An 11,839-nucleotide genomic window follows, 5' to 3' on the forward strand; every position below is an offset into this window, starting at 1 on the left:
AATTCTTAAAATTCTTAAAACACAATGAATAGTACAATTGTGGAGCAATTGCACAAACAACCATTTCAGATATCCGTACTAGCCTTGTTCTTGAGTTCGGATACTCACCGAAGTGCATTAATGAAGGTTTTAAATGAAACATATGTTGCGGATGACATCTCTGTCAACAAACTCGATCGTCTGTCAATAACATCGTAGAGATAATTTTATTTTCTTTAATGATGATGAAATACCACCGGAGGCATGGGATCTACAAAGGCCCTACACATTACCACTCACCGCAAAGGATACACATTGCGGGGTATTGATTGATAATGGATCGGCATTGAATGTCATGCCCTTGTCCACGCTAAATAGGCTGCCAGTTGATAGCTCTCACATGAAGACATGTCAAAACGTCGTGAGAGCATTCGATGGTACGGAAAGGAGAGTGATGGGAAGAATAGAGATACCTCTCTTGATTGGCCCAAATACATACGAGGTGGACTTCTTAGTAATGGACATCAAGCCCTCATACAATTGCCTGTTAGGGAGACCGTGGATTCACTCGGCAGGGGCAGTACCGTCGTCCCTACACCAAAAGTTGAAGTTGGTAACTGATGGTAGGTTGGTAACGATAAACGCGGAGGAAGACATCATTGCATCTGTCACCAGTGACGCACCGTACGTGGGTACAGACGATGAGGCGATAGAATGCTCTTTTCGATCACTAGAATTTGTCAATGCTACATTCATCGTCGAAGGAAACAAGATCCCAGCACCTAGAATATCCAAAACCACAAGGATGGGCCTACGATTAACTATTGGCAAAGGAGCTTTGCCAGGGAAAGGACTGGGAAGATGCCTCTAAGGAAGGATCGAGGTACCAGTGTTGAAGGAAAAACGAGACCGCTTTGGCTTAGGATTTAAGCCAGATGCGAAGCAAAAGAAGAAAGAGCTGGAGAAAAGGCAAGAGATGAGGAGAGCGCGTTTGTGTGGTGAGGAGGTCAAGTGGGAGCCGATAACCTTCCCTCATTTATCCAAAACATTCGTCTCAGGAGGGACTATTCACTCTAAAGGAAGATCGACAAGGAAAGAGCCCGCCGAAGAAATATTGAACAGTTTAAGCATTAACGCCATATCCGAGGGGAAAACTGAAGAAAATTTAGCTGGAATTCGCCCTTACATCCCTGGAAGCATTTTGAACAATTGGACCGTGGAGGAGATCCCTGTAACTTTTAGGGTTAACTCAGAGTAATGTTCAAAACAAGCTTATTGCTCTAAGCCTAGGGGCAATAAGAATCTTTTTATGAAATAGGCATATGTCCAAATATCGTTATTTCAATAAAAAATGCACTTTTGCGTATCATCTTGAGTGAATATTCTTTTATTCTTTCCAATTCATTCATAATCATACTATACAAATAAAATATTCTTAGATTCATTGTTCTTTGGATTTCTTTCTTCATCCATAACAGGTCCCCAGATATCAATGATATGAGCGATATTACCAGTGACTCAGAATTTCCTTTTGAGCAAGATGTGTGTATGGATGATTCTCAGGATTTTGAAGATGACCAAGGCTGTAACCTATCTCCTGATTTGTTGAGGATGGTAGAACAAGACGAGAGACAAATCCTACCTCACAAAGAATTAGTTGAAATTGTGAGCTTAGGAGAAGGACAAGAGGTGAAGATCGGAACATGTATCACTACAGAGATGAAGCGAGACCTCATTGGATTACTTCAAGAATTCAAAGATGTCTTCGCATGGTTATACCAAGATATGCCCGGATTGGACACTGACATCGTGGTGCATCGACTCCCCATAAAAGAAGAGTGTAAGTCAGTTCAGCAAAAACTCCGAAGAATGAGGCCCGATGTCTTGCTAAAAATAAAGAAAGAGGTCCGAAAGCAGTTTGACGCTGGATTTCTAAAGGCGGTAAGATACTCAGATTGGGTAGCCAACATCGTCCCTGTCCCTAAGAAAGATGGAAAAGTGCGAATGTGTGTGGACTACAGAGATTTGAATAAAGCCAGCCCAAAAGACAATTTCCCACTACCTCATATTGACACCCTAGTGGACAATACGGCGGGACATTCACTGTTTTCGTTCATGGATGGTTTCTCGGGATACAACCAGATCAAGATGCATCCTGAAGACATGGAGAAAACCACGTTTGTAACCATGTGGGGCACGTTCTGTTACAAGGTGATACCGTTTGGACTGAAGAATGCGGGGGCAACTTATCAAAGAGCCATGGTAACCCTTTTTCACGACATGATGCACAAAGAAATTGAGGTCTATGTTGATGACATGATAGCTAAGTCCCGAACAGATGAGGAGCACATACAAGTCTTGAGAAAACTATTCTTGAGGTTGAGAAAGTTCCAGCTAAAACTCAACCCAGCCAAATGTACCTTCAGAGCTAAGTTTGGAAAGTTGCTCGGATTCGTGGTTAGTGAGAAAGGGATTGAGATCGATCCAGACAAAGTTAAAGCCATACAGGAGCTATCTCCACCGCACACTCAGAAAGAAGTTCGAGGCTTTCTAGGAAGATTAAATTACATTGCTCGGTTCATTTCACAACTGACCGAGAAATGTGACCCTGTCTTTCGCCTCCTCAAGAAACGTAACCCATGTGAATGGGATGAAGAATGCCAAAAGGCTTTCGACAAGGTCAAACAGTACTTATCTAACGCCTCGGTGCTGATGCCACCTAATCCCGATAAGCCATTGATACTGTACTTGGCAGTATTTGAGAATTCCATGGGGTGCGTATTGGGTCAGCATGACGAGTCGGGAAGGAAAGAAAAAGCCATTTACTATCTTAGTAAAAAGTTCACAGAATGTGAGACAAGGTACTCACCGATAGAGAAGTTGTGTTGTGCCCTAATTTGGACAACCCGAAGGCTGAGGCAGTATATGTTATATCACACCACTTGGCTCATATCAAAATTGGACCCTTTAAAGTACATGATGGAGTCAACGACCTTGAATGGAAGGATGGCTGATGGCGATTCTCGCTTCGAATTCGACATAGTTTATGTGAACCAGAAAGCAGTAAAAGGAAGTGCAATAGCAGATTTTCTGGCCAGTAGAGCTTCGGAAGACTACGAGACTTTGAACTTCGACTTCCCGAATGAAGACCTAATGTGTATTGCTACGGCTGAAGAAGGTGCACTAGAAGAATTTCCTTGGTAATTGAACTTTGATGGGGCATCAAATGCTGTGGGCAATGGAATCGGGGCCGTCTTGGTATCCCCAAACGGAGATCATTATCCATTAACTAGTAAATTAGATTTTGATTGTACAAACAATATGGCGGAATATGAAGCGTGCATCATGGGTATCCGCACAGCCATAGAACGCAAGATTAGAATGCTAGAAGTGTATGGCGATTCCGCGCTAGTGATTTATCAACTCAAAGGAGAGTGGGAAACCAGAGACCCCAAGATGATCGACTATCGAAAACTGGTCCTTGAACTGGTTAAAGAGTTTGATGACATCACCTTCCACTACCTTCCACGAGACGAAAATCAGATGGCTGATGCTTTGGCTACTTTAGCCTCCATGATCAAGGCAAATAAACAAAAAGATGTCAAACCCATCCGGATGAGCATTTATGAAATTCCAGCCTACTGTTACAATATTGAAGAAGTTGAAGAAAGAGATGATCACCCTTGGTATCACGATATATTGCAATACGTGAAGAATCGTGAATACCCGGACCGGGCGAGCAAGAATGACAAAAGAACGCTGAGAAGACTGGCAATCGACTATGTCTTAGATGGGGACATATTATACAAAAGAAGAAAGGATCAAGTGCTACTAAAATGTGTAGATGCTGTAGAGGCTAAGAAAATGTTGGAAGAAGTCCATGAAGGCGTCTGTGGGACACATGCTAACGGCTTTACAATGGCCAGGCAAATTATGAGATTCGGGTACTATTGGTCAACCATGGAAGGAGACTGTATCAATTACGCTAGGAGATGTCATAAGTGCCAAATCTACGGAGACAAAATTCATGTGTACCGCTGCATGTCATGGTGTCTCCATGGCCATTCTCCATGTGGGGCATGGATGTGATTGGACCGATATCCCCGAAAGCCTCCAATGGACATCGGTTCATCTTCGTGGTTATCGACTACTTCACCAAGTGGGTAGAAGCCGTTTCGTATGCTAATGTGACCAAGTCGGCAGTGAGCAAGTTTCTGAAAAAGGAGATAATATGTCGATATAGAATGCCAGAGAGGATTATATCTGACAATGCATTAAACTTGAACAATAGTACGATAGCAGAAGTCTGCAGTCAATTTAAGATCAGACATCACAACTCGTCGCCGTATCGCCCAAAGATGAATGGGGCAGTGGAAGCGGCTAATAAAAACATTAAGAAAATTGTGGGGAAGATGACCGAAACCTACAGAGACTGGCATGAAAAGCTACCATTTGCCCTCTTTACTTATCGAACGTCAGTCAGAACTTCAACCGGGGCAACCCCTTTCTCCCTGGTCTACGGAATAGAAGCAGTGTTGCCAATCGAAGTCGAGATCCCGTCTCTTCGAGTATTGTCGGAGTTAAAGTTAGAAGAAGCCGAGTGGATCCAGTCTCGATATGACCAATTAAACCTAATTGAGGAAAAGAGGTTAAGAGCTATCCGTCATGGTCAGATGTACCAAAAGCGAATGATGCGGGCTTATGACAAAAAGGTTCGCCCTCGAGAATTCCACGAAGGAGACTTGGTTTTGAAAAAGATCATTCCCATACAGAAGGACTTTCGAGGGAAATTGATGCCTAATTAGGAAGGTCCTTACGTGGTGAAGAAAGCTTTCTCTAGAGGAGCATTGATTCTAGCCGAGATGGACGGTAGAAATTTGCCCAATCCTGTAAATTCAGATTCGGTCAAGAAGTATTTTACCTGAAGAAGGAGAGGCCAGAGCGAAAACCCGCAAAATGAGCTCTAAAAAAAAAAAAAAAAAGGGGCCGAGGTGAAAACCTGTAAAGGGCACTTTGGAACCAAAAGGGTTTTTGAGTTGAAAACCCGAAAACGGGCAGTTCAAATTTTGAATATGGGGCATATGGTAGTCTTGTACTTCCAAAATCAACAAGACAGAAGAACATTACGCCTTGGAGCATCAACAAAATACACGGGATCTCCTGAACATACATTTGGTTCGAAGGAGCTTTTGAGAAATTAGAATAGTGAAACTCGTGCTGTGATATCTGGGGCACCTTTTTCTGCACCTTATCAGAATCGCTATCCTATGTACTCACATCAAATTTTGCTTAATAAAATTCCATTGGTCCATCTTGATAATCTCTTTCGAGCATTTTTGTTGAAATCGCGATTTTTGAACATGTAATATTCACACAAAAGATGTTATGCATATTACTCTGGAAAGTCTCTAAATAGTACAAGGACCTAAAATAGGGCCACTAGTCAGGACTAACCGGGCTCAAAGTTAGAAAATATTGGAAAAAGAGAAATCCAAATTAGGACTATTTCTTCAAATTTTCTGTGAGAGATAACGGCTAAGTAAGAAGACGCGATAGCACATCAATGATGGAACCCGGAAGAGTTATGAGCAATGATACCTTAAGTATTTAAAAAGAAACCACTCTCATAACATTTCTACATTCACAATCATTCATTTAGTTAGGAACACTTGATTCATCTCGATCATAGCATCCTAGTTATTTGACATACACAAATATAGGAAACCCATATTACACGTCATGTCTTTAGAAGACAGTATGGCAACATTGGTAAATCTAGCAGATTTGGCGTCTCTGTATTGGCAAAGAGCAGATCGAAGATAGCAGATTTAGCATCTCTGTATTGGCGGAGAGCAGATCGAGGATCTCAGATTTGGCATCTCTATATTGGCGGGGAGCAGATCGAAGATAGCAGATTTGGCGTCTCTGTATTGGCAGAGAGCAGATCGAAGATAGCAGATTTGGCGTCTCTGTTTTGGCGGAGAGCAGATCGAAGATAGCAGATTTAGAGTCTCTGTTTTGGTGGAGAGCAGATCGAAGATAGCATATTTGGCGTCTCTGTATTGACAAGAAGCAAATCAAAGACGACGAATCTCGACTTTCTAAAGTTGCAGTGAAGCAGATTTAAGCCATCACCCTAGCTCCCTAAAGTTGTAGTGGAGTAGGCTGACGATTGCAGATCTCGTCTCTAGTGGAGCAGATCAGAGAAAACAAGCCTTAACCCCCTAAGTTGTAGGGCAACAGGCCGAAGATTGCAAGATTTTGTCTCCCTGAAGTTGCAGTGGAGCAAAGTCAAAGTCATAATCCTTATCTCTCTGAAGTCGCAGTTGAGTAGGATAAAAATCCACGAACTATGTCTCCATGAAGTTGCAATGGAGCATATTGAAGATACTTGAAGAAAAGAAGCACCAAGAAGTCGAAGCTCAGCAGGCCCTGGCAAAATTGGCCCATTTATAGTCTTTGCTCTATTCTCGTTACACGACAATGAGCAAAGAGGGGCAGCTGTAGTGGGCCAAATTTGCCCGGGCCCACTAGAAACCCAAATATACAATAAATAAATAAATAAATAAACCTCAGTCCATTAAATAACCCTATCGGACCCAAACCCAATTTTAAAACTTGGCCCAAATTTACAAGGCCCGATAGGCCCGAACACTAAACCAAGATGAAGCCCTAGCAAGACGTGTTTGCCCTCAAGATCCTTGGCCTCCGTCATCAGCTCTGTACCCCCATGCTGCTCCAGCCTAGACCCATACCCGTCGCATGCCAACAGACTGGTACCTGCAAAACAAAAAGCAACAAAGAATAGAGACAAACAAAGGGAACAGCACAAACACAACAGCAAAAAATTTGTATTTTGATTTTCTTTTCTTTTCTCGGCTATAAAGCTGAGGGTAGTCAAATGTAAAGGACGACCACGATATCTGTACACACGCACAGAGAATAGAGAAAAAGAATTTAAGATCAGCAAAGGTGATTTCAAGCCTTTTTTATCCTCTCTTATGATTTCTTTTTTTTAGTTTTTTTTTTTTTCATTTGGTTCGAATTTTTTAGTATGTGAGTCAATCCCAATGAAAGCCGAATAATTCAAAAATACTGAGATAAAGGCGAGGAACAAATAGTGTTGAATCTTTGCTCTATGAACCTATCTTCGTTTTTTAAAAAAAAATATGTGAAGTTTGAAGTTTTTTAAAAAAAATAATAAAAGGGAGGAAGAAAATACTTACCAAATTTCTCTAGGCATGGTCGAACGCCTTCAACGAGGAAGATGAGTACCATCTGCATGCTGTTGATCACCAAAACAATGGTGGTTCGGCTGCTAGCAAAAGAAACCCTAGAAATTTGCTTCCAAGGCTGTGATTTTTGGCTTAAAAATGGGGCTGCGTTTGAGATGGAAAATGGGAAAAGAAAGGTTTTAAATAACCTTTTAACAGAGTAGTGATGTTAGCATAAATAAAGGCCCGCGTGTCAGCTCATTTGGCAGGCCCAATTTGCACATTATCACTCAAAAGTGGGGAATTTGCTTGGTGGGTCCTTTCCCTTGCGCACAACATCCAATTTGCGCCCAATTTGCCTACCCTATGTTTTAAAATTCGACCTTCTAATTTGTGTGTTGTTTCATTTTGATCCGCGGTTCGTTGCAGCATTGTGTGAGCGCGAGATATTTACAATTCCAGTCCCTGCATATTTGTGCACATAACACATTGACTCTATTTTGCAATTATTTATTTGTAAATTGTTTCTCCTGTTTTAACTTTATTTCAATTAAGTCTTATCCTCATTATTTTATTTACTGCACATAAAATTTCTTTTACATGCTAGAGTATTGATTGTGATATTTTGTTGCTTTGGGTAAATTGAATTTCGTTAAAAAAAAACATTATAATGATCCTTTTATTTATTCTATTATTTTAATAATTGGTATGTATAATTTGTAATAAAATTTATTTTAGTTTATGTATACTTTTAATTTTATCTTATTTTATAATTTCTTTTGAATCTATTAACCTATTTTAATGTATATATTCTTTTTGTTATTTAAAGGAAATCCACCTACTTTATGTGTTGTTTAAATTATTATTAAGCACATACTTGGTTCTTTGACCTATACACATTATTAAAGCCATGCTTTTATACATATAGTTTTTTAACAGAAAAACATATATCTAATATAATTGTGTTTTTTTAAAATTTATTATATATATAATTTATAATAAAATTAAGTTAATCTTGTTTTAATTAAACAATATTTTGACATACAATTATTTCTAACATTTCTTTACATGTATATAATCCATATTAAATTATTTTTACTATGGTACATGTTATTATTTTCATATAACTTTATGCAAATATTTTTCTTTGTATGTATCCTCTTTCAAAGTTATTTATATGTATAATATATTTCTTTTAAGAACCCTATTTTAATCTTATAATTTATCTATTGTATACACCCTCATATTATCCTTATGCATTATATTTTTTATATATATTTTGTTACTTATATAACTTATATATTAACTTCGTTTCTTTCATACCTTATTAATTTCATTTTTTAAAATAATTATACCCAATTTTACTTGTATATACATGTCTCATAAATTTATTTTGTATATTATTTTCATTCTTTCATATTTAATACATTACTTAAGTTATCATGTGAATTATCATTTTTAAATGAGTTGGTGTTTTAAATGTTTCATATATAATTTGATTTGAACTTTGTATTTTATAATAACTATTTCAATAAACATGTATTCTAAGTTTTTATGCAAATTTGTCAACTTATATACGTGTTATATGATTACTAATTCATCATTATGTTGAAAATGTCTTATGTTGGTTTCTAATTCCATTTTGTTTCATATATATATATATATATATATATATATATATATCTTTTTGATTTGTGCATCATTTTATTTTGTGGCATGTTATTGTGTGTATTGTTTTGATTGTGTTGAATTGTTACATTATCATTTTCGTCATTGTATTACGATATCATTTATTTCCTATGCATGATTGTAATCGGATTATATTTTTTTGGTTAATTGTATTTAATTTTTAGTTCGCTAATTGATTGTGTCTTATGTATGCCTATTACCCCATTTCATCATTTTTCACTTGTTTTATGAAATGTGGTTTTACAAAATCTAAATTTTATAATTAATTTCATCTTATTTCAAATAGAATTAATGCGTTTTAAGCTAGTTCCACAATTATTAGAAACTCTTTAAAACGAAGACGATATTCGTTATTTGGCAATTTGCGAAATAGTGCCCTAACGTGCTGCGTTGCAATTTCTCGTTTGCTTAAAATAATCAAATATCCCTTCAAAATTTCATGCATATCTTCTAAAATCATTTAAAACGAAGGTAATATTCGGCGCTTGACAATTGGGAATCATGCCCTATCGTCTTTGGGTTGTGATTTCTCATTTGCTCAAAGCAATCGAATATTCCTTTAGGTTTTCACTCATGTTTATTAAAATTTTTCAAAACGAGGCGACGATCGATGTTTGGCAACTTGAGAATCGAGCCCTATTGTCTTTGGGTTGCACTTTTTCATTTGCTCAAAACAATCAAAGACCCCTTCGGAATTTCACTCGTATTTTCTAAGGTGAGGCAATGTTTGATGTTCGGAAATTCAAGAAATCATGCCATACTGTGCTGGTTTTCGGTTTTTTCGTTGGACTGAATAGTTGTGCATCCTTTTGTCAAGTTCAAATTGTAAATTTTCGGGCGTCGAAACAAAAGGATTTTTGACAATCAACTCGGGTTATTCAACTTTTATTAAAAGAGCCACATTTCAAAAAAAAAAATATTTTTAGACATAAGGACAGTATTTAATCGATTTGGTATCAATTGTGGGCGTAGTGAGGGTGCTAATCCTTCCTCATGCGTAACCGACTCCCGGGCCCGTTTTCTGAAATTTTCGTAGACCAGAGTCGTTGTTTTAATAAACCGAAAATGTTTTATTAAAATAACCAAATTCTTAGATAACCGATCACATCAAAACAAAGATCGGTGGCGACTCCATGCATTTGTTTTTCAAAAGTCGATTTCCCCCCCTTTTTTTTAAATTTTAAAATTTTTAAATCGAGGGATGGTTTCGACATGAACATTGGATGAATGTGTTCTATAACTCTAATGATTTTGCCTCGTTATCGATGCAATACAGTTTTTACTGCTGCATAGGTATTTACACATTGTATTTTCCAAGTTGATTTGCATTACATGTGTTTTTTTGTAGGCTTGCCTACAAAGGCGGTTAACTTGTATGCCTCATGTAGTATTTATGATATTATGCAAGGTTCGTCCCAATTACGAGTTCACTTTTTTCATTCTAAGATTGGTTTGATGGATTCACGATTAGGGGTGTAATCGAGCAGAGTTGAGCCGAGCTTGAATACTGTAAGCTCGAGTTTGAACTCGACTCAAAATTAGAATATGGATACTTGACTTTAAGTTCAATCAAACATATATTTTTAAGCTTGATCTCAGCTTGAGATATAATGGAACTACTCAAGCTCGAGCTCGATTAAGCTCGTTTACCAATTTTTATACTCAAGCTCGAACTCAACCTCGATCTCAACTCAGTAATTAAGCTTAAGGTTAATAATATATATTAAGGGCAATAACATAATTTAATAATATAAAAATATGAAAAATTTGATAAGGCTCACGACCTATTCGAATTAAGTATTACTAAGCTTGAATTCGACTCAGTCAATAGCTCAAGCTCAGCTCAATAATTACCGAATTGAATTCAAAATTTTCAAGTAAAATCCAAGTAGCTTATGAGCACCAATGCCTCATTTAAATCCTTATTGACAGTTTCGTGGCACTAGGTCCCATTCTTGAGACTACTTATGGCTGACCCTTTTACAAAATGTCGAGCTATTTGCTGGGCTTAATCTACTTGGTTGATAGTTGTATCCTCCCGAACTTTTAATATGTCTAAGTTAGTCTTTAAGGCATTTTTATTTGAGTTTTGATCTATGTACTGGACCCTTAGGGAATTAATCCCATTTTTACTAGAACTTCTACTCCATAAACTAAAGTAAGAGGAGCTTGTCTTGTAGCCTATGTTACTATTGTCTTGTTGACCCAAAAGATTCTATAGCTTATTTTTCTCATGCACCCTTCGCATCATCGAGTTGCTTTTTTTAGGGTAGTAAGAACGTTCTTATTGGTGGATTCAACTTGCTGAGTTTTTTATTTTTTATTTTTTTGTGAATAGGCTACAAAAGCGTGAACCAAAACTATATTAAATCTGTCATAGAAATCCTACAACTTTCCTAAAAATTGTTTTCTGTTATCTATTATTCACTCGTTTGGTATTCCAAATAGAAACAAGATGTTTTCTTAAAGGTAAGTTTTCATGGAAAAGGTTGAGCTTTCATTTGACATAGCATTTTTTGACGGTCATAAGACGACTTTTAGCTACTTATTATGGATCTAGAGAAGTTCTAATTGTTTATCCATTTTCTCTAATGCCTTTTACCTTACTTCAAATGCGTTGAATAAAAGTTGAAACTGTAAAGCACATAGAGAGTGTGTACCATGCTATTGTGAAATTGATGTTGTAGTGTTTGTTGTTGAGGATTGTGGAAATATTTGTGGTTTGCTATTGACATATGGTTGTCTAGAAGTGGCTAATAGGATGCTTGTTCTTGAAATCATCGAGTTGGCCAAACAATTGAAGGAAGTCCAATAGTGACTTGAAAAGTAGTTGTGATTGTTGGGTGAGTTTGGTGACATGGACTGATAGTTATGGTGTTATAACCTTGACCAAGTCATACCCAACTAGTGAATGCTATTGGGATTTTCATAATAGACATATTGTTCTCCAGGAAGAG

The 11,839-nt window shown here is 37.5% G+C and overlaps 1 long non-coding RNA gene across 1 annotated transcript; it reads right to left on the reverse strand.

Moving 5' to 3' along the window:
- Positions 1 to 5,561: 5,561 nt before the first annotated feature.
- LOC128293180 (uncharacterized) lies at positions 5,562 to 7,552 on the reverse strand. The gene is made up of 2 exons (XR_008283282.1): positions 7,206 to 7,552; positions 5,562 to 6,759 (listed from the first exon to the last, which is right to left on the reverse strand). It is a non-coding gene; the product is annotated as an uncharacterized LOC128293180 (long non-coding RNA).
- Between the last annotated feature and the right edge of the window lie 4,287 nt (positions 7,553 to 11,839).

This window comes from Gossypium arboreum, chromosome 5 (genome assembly GCF_025698485.1).
Source record: "Gossypium arboreum isolate Shixiya-1 chromosome 5, ASM2569848v2, whole genome shotgun sequence".
Classification (NCBI taxonomy): domain Eukaryota; kingdom Viridiplantae; phylum Streptophyta; class Magnoliopsida; order Malvales; family Malvaceae; genus Gossypium; species Gossypium arboreum.